Here is an 8921-nt window from a genome sequence, read left to right on the forward strand (position 1 = left end):
TGCTTTAATTAGGACAGAATTTCAGGAAAATAAAAATGTGAGTAGTAAATAATGGTAATAATAATAATAAAATGAGTATCACGGAATGGAATTTGTAGGCTTGTTAGAAACGTGAAAAAGTCAGTTTTGGGTTCTAAATGGTATTTAAGTGTATTTATCCTTTTGCTCAGAGTCCAAAGGAATAATTTGTATACTTATTTCTGTCTAATCTACATATTTTCTTTCCATGAGTAAAGAAAACAATTTGTATTTTAAATGATAGATTTACTATGCTTTAATTTTATTATTATGGAAATAATAATGGACTAGTCACAGTGCATAGCAGCCACAGGTAACTAGTGACTACTGAGCGAGGCAGTATGTGTCTACACAATACGATCTCTATGTATTCTCCTAAAAATGGACAATTAGTTACTAGATAGACCCTTGGGGCTAGAGGTCAGCATCCTTCTTTGTAAAATGCAGGTTCAACACCTTTCAGAAAAAGCAAGTAGATTTTAGGTATAATTATTTACTATTTAGTTATATCCTCTTTTACTCATGAAGAAATGTATCAAAGCAAATTAAAACTTTTGCCCAACTTTTATTAACCTTTCATCAGCCTTTGATTTGGTGAGCAGGAGCCAGCTGGCCCAAGAGTATGTGAACTTGACATGGTTTTCTTTATTAATATTCCTGCCAAATCTACCTTTTAATATCATCTACAGAACCAGGGTGGGCAGGAATGGCCTCTTGACAGACCACCTTATTTTAATTGTGGTTATAAATAGTGTGTCTTAGTACCACTTCCTTTAGTGTATATGTTAATAGTTCGGTATTGCTTTTGTATAAAAAGAAAGAAACATTTACCTTCTTACTTGAAATAGTAAATAGGAGTATCCTTGTAGACACTGATGAAATTATTTTAGTGTCATGAATCAGTATCAGCCACACGAAGAGATCATTAAATGTGGGGAAAAAATTTAAAAATCTAAACTAGTGGTTCTCTAATTTTTAAGTGTTTGAAGTTACACAGCAGATCAGTGTGTTCACTTAACCCAGGAGTGCTTTGTGGTTAATTCATGTCGGTGGGTCCCTATTTTAGACGTACTTGTATTCCTAACACCTGCCACAGAGCAGAACCCTAAACCCTAAACCTCTCAGGAACCCTAAACTTCAATGTAGATACAACTGGATAATAAGAAAATCATTCATAGCCATTATAGTAAGTTTAAAAATCTTAATATTACAACGCTGTGTGTCTCATTTTGCAGGTTCCACGGAAATTTGTCTCAGTCTGGTCTTTGGCTAGATTTTAGTACTGTCTCTTTTGAATGCCTCATGTCTTCAGAAGTAGCCCAACAATGTGAAATAGTTCATGTAAGTCCCCAAAAGGGACACAGATTACTCCGCCAGCTGCATTCCCCCATGTCAGGAAAAAGAGAGTCCAATATACTTCAATTTATTTCTTGTTAATAAAAAAAATCTCAGAAGGCTGAAACACACTAACACAGAAAGGGAATGCAGTTAGGATTCAACTACTTGCCTTCATGAAAAGTATCAATAATTAATGATGTTTAAAGTTCACAGGACGTTAGAGATGAAAGAGTCCTGGAATATCTTCTGGCATAAAAATCCCTCTCCTTTCACAGATGGGGAAACTCTGACCAAGAGAAGCACAGTGGGTCAAGACTTTAGTCTCACGATGTGATCTGACTGTGATCTTAACAGCGCTCACTGTTAAGGAGGGCTTGCCGACCATCAGTGCTCCCTGACTCCGTGGGGGGCACATATTCTTAAAACAGTTGGAATATTGATGTATTACCAGATGCTCTTTTTCTGCACTCACCAGTTATGTGGGACTCTATAATTATATTACAGTCCAAAGAGTTCAGGAACTTGTGTGCACAATTCAGGCTCTTCAAAGGACACAAATGGCCATAAATATGTGTGCATACAAATCTGTGTTTACACACATGCATACACATATACATGTATGTGTTTATGAATATATGTATTTACACATGTCATATATGTAAATACATCAACTGATACCTAAAAAGACATCATCAATGTTAAACAGCATTAACAGCATACCTGTACACTACCGTAAAACCATTGTTAAATGTATTGGAGAAGAGAAATAAAGGCAAATTTGCTACTTTTCAATATTTCAAAGTGTTTGTGAAAAATTTATCACTCCACACTTCTGTCAGGTTCGGTTGTCAATTCTTAGACTTTATACCATCCAGTCATAAGCCTTACATCAGTTGCACTAATAAAAAGTGAATCACCCTGGGATGTGTGCTTAATGTGAATGACCCAAAACTGTTTGTGAAAGAGCGTTGACTGTTACAGCAGTCATCTTTTGTCACGTGTTAGTAATGTAGCTCTAACTTAATTTTTCTTCCAACACCTCCTTTTTAAAAAAATGAAGTGGATGTGTCTTACCTTATACAACACATCAAAGTCTAAACTGTAATGTAACACATCTTTAAGGAAATTATTACACATGAATTGGATGTGCTTCAGAGTGTTGTCTGAATTACGATGACTTCCGGTGGGATTTTTGCCCTTTGGAAGCAATAATGCTGTTCCTCAGTAAAATGGTTCTTTTCAGTAATAGTACAAATATTCTGGTATGTATTAGCTAAAACATTGTGTGTATTTATATCATTACCAAAAAGAACCACATTCCTGAGGAAAGCATGTATTATTGCTTAGAGATTAGTGGCTTGATTCTTGGATGTAGAACTTAACTGCAGAGAAGCATACCTGAAAGATTAAGAGGTCTCAGGACTTCGTCTAAACCTAATTACCTCCCAATGGTCCCATCTCCAAATACTACCATGGGGGTTTAGGGCTTCAACCTGTGGATTTAATGTGAGGGACACAATTCAGTCCATCGCAGTCAGGAAACCCACATGTACCAGATTTTTCTTTCTTCCAAATATCTGTAGATGATGACATGGTCAGGAACAGACAGGAGAAGAGTGCCCCACCTGCTGCCTAAGCCTCAGCTATTCTAACTGTGTCTTGACTGACATGACACTGCCTCTCCTTGGGGTTTTGCTGAACCACATTCAGGGACCTGCCGTGGCTTCAGACTGCTAGCTTCCAGAACCAGGAGACAATTAAGTTTCTGTTGTTTTAAGCCACGTAGGTTGTAATACTTGGTTACGCTGCCCTGTAAAACAAATACGGTTGTCTATCCTCTGGAACTGGGTTGTAATAGACTAGTTAGAGGTACTTCATATTCTTATTTTAAGTTCATATTTATCTTTATTTTTTCATTTTCAAATAGGCTGAGAAAATGAAAGGTGATCAGAATTTACTCTTTATTTTTAAAATTCAGTGCTGGCAAAGTGAGTCACCTCAAGTAAAAACCAAACAAATCTGAAGGCAATTATGTCACATTATTTAATCCAAGAAAACAAATAAAGCATTTACTGCGTAGTGTGGCTTATTGCCAGAGCCATTGTTGAGGAAAGAGTTATAAGTACATTAAAAATGACATTTACAGAATCAACTATCAAATTATTTGTGGAATACATTAAAAATGAAACTTTCATCTCCAACTCCAGTATCAAAGAACATTATTAATATTATTTACAACATTAATTATGCAAAGCAGGAGGAGGATAGCAGACTTACAAATAAATTGCCAGTTTAGATGGAAACGATTCCCTCTGAGAAGTCTAAGATGTGTCTTTGAAGTACTACCTGCTTCAAATACAGGAAGGATCTCAGATTCATAGTGGTTTCTAGAGCCTTACACTTTACTCGAATCATTTTTGAAGTTAAAACATTTGTTTATTATATCCTGTCACATCGTGAAACAGAACATACCTTCTGCTGACTTTAGGGAGAAATCTAACAATGCCCAAGTCAGGTTCTTTTGTGTATAAATAACCTCTTTGTTCATTTCGGAAAACAGGAAGTCCTAAAGGGAGAAGTGATATGCGGAACAAGCAAGACCTAACTGAAGTATGGCTTGTAGGTTAGCATGCGTTTCTCTGGAAGTGGAGAGGAGTGGAGACTATAGGGGAATATTTTTACCTCCGGAAAATACTCTCTGACAAGAGTCTGCTGCAAAGGTATGGTCAATATGGATAACAGATGGTACATAATACACACCTCCACTCTCTCCACAGAGTCTAAGGGAGTATGAGCTGCTTTTCTGTTAAACAGGTTTGATCTAGCACCTACTACATGCTGGCGGTACGTGCAATTGAAGGCCCTATTTTCAGGGAGCAAGCATTTTAGTAGAAGAGATCAAAAAAAGTTATATTGTTCTATGATATGTTCTCTCAAGTTGCTTGAAGTCTTAACTTTTGTAACTGAAATTATGAATTGTGTCATATGAGGAAGTACATTTGATAGTTTCATCAAATTCGTAAATTTAAGGCCATATTTTAAAGTCTGTCTCTTCTGGGGCCCTTCTGGCAATAATGGAGGTGATATTTCCTGCTAATGCAGTTCAGTTGGTGGCTTAACTTAAACAGCCATGGCTGTTCTTGAGAATTCTTTTTTGTCACACAGCAACTCTTTCCACCTGCAGCAAAAGTAAACACCTGCTTTTGGTTCTGGGCCTCTCTTGTTCACACCATCCCACACCATCCCACACCATCCCACACCATCCCACTGATGTAGAGTATATAACTTTTGGAGTCCAAAAAAGTACTACATGAATACAGGTTGAACAATCTATTTTCCCATAACAGTGTAATTTAGTGCAGCCACTATGAAAAGCAGGATGGAGATTCCTTAAAAAGCTAAAAATAACTTACCCTATGTTCCAGCAATCCCATTCCTGGGCATATATCCAGAGAAAACTACAATTTGAAAAGGTACATGTACCCCAATGTTCACAACAGCACTATTTACAATAGCCAAGACATGGAAGCAACCTAAATGTCCATTGACAGATGATTGGATGAAGAAGTTGTCATATATATACACACACACACAATGGAATACTACTCAGCTATGAAAAAGAATGAAAAATGCCATTTGCGGCAACATGGATGGGCCTAGAGGTGAGCATACTAAGTGAAGTCAGACACAGAAAGGCAAATACAATATCACTTATATGTGGAATCTAAAAAAAAAATGAGACAAATGAACTTATTAACAGAACAGAAATAGACTCACAGACACAGAAAACAAACTTATAGTTACTAAAGGGGAAAGGTGGGGGGAGAAATAAATTAGGAATTTGGGATTAGCAGATACCAATTACTATATATAAAATAGATAAACAGCAAGGTCCTACTGTATAGCACAGGGTACTATATTCAGTATCTTATAATGACCTATAATGAAAAAGAATATGCATATATATGTATAACTGAATCACTATGCTGTATACCAGAAATGACTATAGCATTGTAAGTCAACTAGACTTCAATTAAAACAAATAAATGAAATCAATTTTCCATAACAGAAGAGTCTGGGCCTTTTGTCTACCTCTTACTGTTCCATGAAAGGCCCACTGGGAGAAAACACCTTGGATTTGAGTCATTTCTTACAAAGATCCCATTTTTCTCACATTTCTTCTCACATCTGTTCTCATTGGCTCCCAAACTTCAGTCCTAGCTCCCCATAATCTACAGAATAAGGTCCCAACCTAATTGTCAAATGATTCAGGAAATCAAGACAATCGCTGAATTTTCAAGTATCCATGCAAGACCATTTGGTCTTTATACATAGGGAAGGGCTCAGTTCTGATATTCTTGCAGGCATGCCCCTCGTCCCCCAACATGCCGAATGTGTCAAGAGCCTTAGCTGCAAGCAAGAGGAATCAAATCTGGCTGTTTGAAGAGAAAAGAAATTCATTGAAGGCTAGTGAACAGTTCACCTGAAGAACCAGGCTTGGAGACTACGCATCTGGAACAGTGCCCCAGACCACACTCCAGAACTGGTCCCAAGGAGCCATCCCTGCCGCCACGCTGGGCCCAGATGCCACAGCTTCAACCACCCCCACGCCCCGCGCACAACACGGGACACTCGGGCTGAAACCACGGATGCTGACAGCTCTTCATGCCGCGTGTCTGCCACTGCCTCTGACCCTCTCCTCTGCTGGGTTCTCCTCAGTCTTCATCTTTCTGTGCTTTTTTCCGACATGGACGCCATCACAGGCCTGGCCTGAGCTGCGAGGGAAGCTGGGAAAGTGAGTAATGGGTGTTTTCAGATTTCAGGGTAGGCTCCACCTCAAAAGGTAGGGGAGGCCCCTGGCCCAGGAGGGGTGTTCGCCATGCAGTGGTAAAATCTTCCTCACTGGCTGAACGAAGTCCCCAGGCCCCGGTGCACAAGCACGTGCGCCAGGAATGAGTTTGAGACTGCTCTCTTCACCGTGCAACCTGGCACAATGAGCCAGCCCGGAGGAAAGGGTGATTCTTCCCACGGCTCCCCTCATGGGCCCTGCGAGCCCCTCATAACAACTTGTGACTTCAGAGGGAACCTAGAGGTGTCCCGTCCTTCGCCTTGACCCCAGCTGTGCTCACTGCCGGGAGGGCCTTCTGCCCCTTAGCCACCACCTGCATGACCCACATGGTCAGACTCAAATGCCACTTCCTCCAGGAAGCCTAGAAATTAATTTGCAAAGGACCTGATTCCCTCCTGGGAATCACTACTCTTTTGGCTGTTTTTGCTCCCACAGGGCTCTGCTCTGATCTCCAGGACACGGATTCACCTTGCAGTGTTCCGGTTGTAAACACACCCAGTGTTGGCTGGAAACTCCAGAACCTCCTCTGAGGAGGAATTAGTGCAGGGGTTGAGGCTGGGTGGGGGCTTGGAGGCTGGCGCTGTCTGCCACACCCTTTACACGAGCCTAAGGCCTTGTCAGTTTCACCATGAAGATGGGGTTTTGTGGGAGCTCAGTGTGCCCCTCTTCCCCAGTGATCACCCCCTAGTTCTGCCACCTTTTTCTGCTGTAGAGGTTCAGCGTCCAGCTCTGGGTGGCCAGCCCTCTGTCCCTCCTGGCTGTGCGGTGTTTGGTGGGTGACTTCTCACACACTGTGCAGGTTGTTGTAGAGACTCACTGGTTTAATACTCAGGAGGTGCTGACTACAGGGCCTGGCACCCTCCGCCCACCATCTTCTGGAAGGCTTTGCCTCTAGGAGAGGCTGGTCAAGTCTGTTGAAGTGAGATTTGGCATCTGGAGGGATCTGGGGGAAGGCACACTGTGCTAAAATCCTGTCACAGCAATGCCAGTCCCGGGGCAACCCACGTCCTAGGGCTGCCTTGGGCTTCAGGGGCAAAAAGGTTGGGGAGTGGAGTTCAGACTGACTGTTTGCAATTATGACAAATAGGTGATCTTGGAAGGAAAAAATGGTGTCTACCTAGTCCATAGAACTTCTTTGATTATTGTGATGAGATATTACCTGCAGCATGCTTTGTTTTGCTGCCAAGAAACCCATACTCACCAGTTCTTTTTTTGTAACCTTTTAAAAATTAAAAAAAATTTAAATTGAAGTATAGTCCATTTACAATGCTGTGTTAATTTCTAGTGTACAACATAATGTTTCAGTCATACACATACATACATATATTCCTTTTCATATTCTTTCTCATTACAGGTTACTATAAAATATTGAGTATAGTTCTCTGTGCTATACAGAAGAACCTTGTTTATCTATTTTATATGTAGTAGTTAGCATCCTCACCCATTTATTCCTTTCTGAAAATGGCCAATTTTCACCGTGTATATCTTTCACGTGCACAGAGATCACCCAGGATCTTGGTCAAATGTAGATTCTGGTTCAATAGGTGTGGATGTGGCATGAGATTCTGCATTTCTAATAAACCCCCAGCTGTTGCTGATGCTGTTGGTCCACAGATCACACTTTCAGTAGAAAGAATATACAACACATGGGTGAAGAGGGAAAAAATGCATCCAACTTTTCCTTCAACATTGCAACACGAACATGTGCCCAGGCCTAGGAAAGCCTATTCTAACTTGACTGTTTCAAGGTTTGTGTGGCTGTGGTAGGGCTTCTGGACAATGTATTTCCCTAGCCTCCCTCCACCAGGTGACAGTGGAGTGGCCGTTTATTTCTATGTAGAAAGGAAATAATAATTATTGCTCCAAACCTGGAGACAAATTAATCACAACAAGATGAGTAAAAGCACTGGGACAGATGGGGACTTCCTGAAGGTTCAGAGTAGGATTATTAGAAGTGAATAAAAGGGTTGAGTCGAGTCCACCATAGGCGGAATCAGAATCATCAGGGAGGCTTACTCAGTGCTGGCTCCTGGGTTCCACCCTAGACTTGACAAACCGCAATCTTGGCAGGGGGCATGTGAATCTGAATCTTTAATAAGGAAACACTTATCCAAGCAACTGTTACTCACGTTAAGAATTCAAGGAGCTTGAGTTTAGAGCCTTTGAGGTCTCTGATAAGACTTTGTATCATTTGATGATCTCACAATACACTGAATTGATAACAGTGTGATTGGTAGTAGCCCTGATCCTTCTCTTGCCCTAAAATATTCTGTGATTTCAACATGGGTCTCTTACCTAAATCTTGAAGGAATCTTTGGGTTCATGTAAATATGCTTAGAATCCACTGACGATCTGGTCTTATTCTTAATGGGTTTTTTTTTATTGATACTCAGTAAATATGACTAGTACATATATAATGTATCCAGGTCAATGTTATTTCCACCATTTTTACACAGAGTATTGAATATTTTCTGCCTCAATACAGCAAATATTTAGTCAACTAGGTGAAGAAAATTTCTACCAAAACCTACAGTGATTTACTTGGAAATATTTTCTTCCCCAAAGCCATGGAAAAATGAGAGCAACTAACAGAGAAAAGAAAATAAATTCACGATAGCACTAGAATGAATACCACCCTTGACTAAGTGACTGTTTGGGGAGAACCACAGCCATCTGGGGGTCTTTTACAGGCTGGATGAGGTGATAGTCTCTCCAG

This window comes from Vicugna pacos, chromosome 2, assembly GCF_048564905.1.
Source record: "Vicugna pacos chromosome 2, VicPac4, whole genome shotgun sequence".
NCBI classification, from domain to species: Eukaryota; Metazoa; Chordata; class Mammalia; order Artiodactyla; family Camelidae; genus Vicugna; species Vicugna pacos.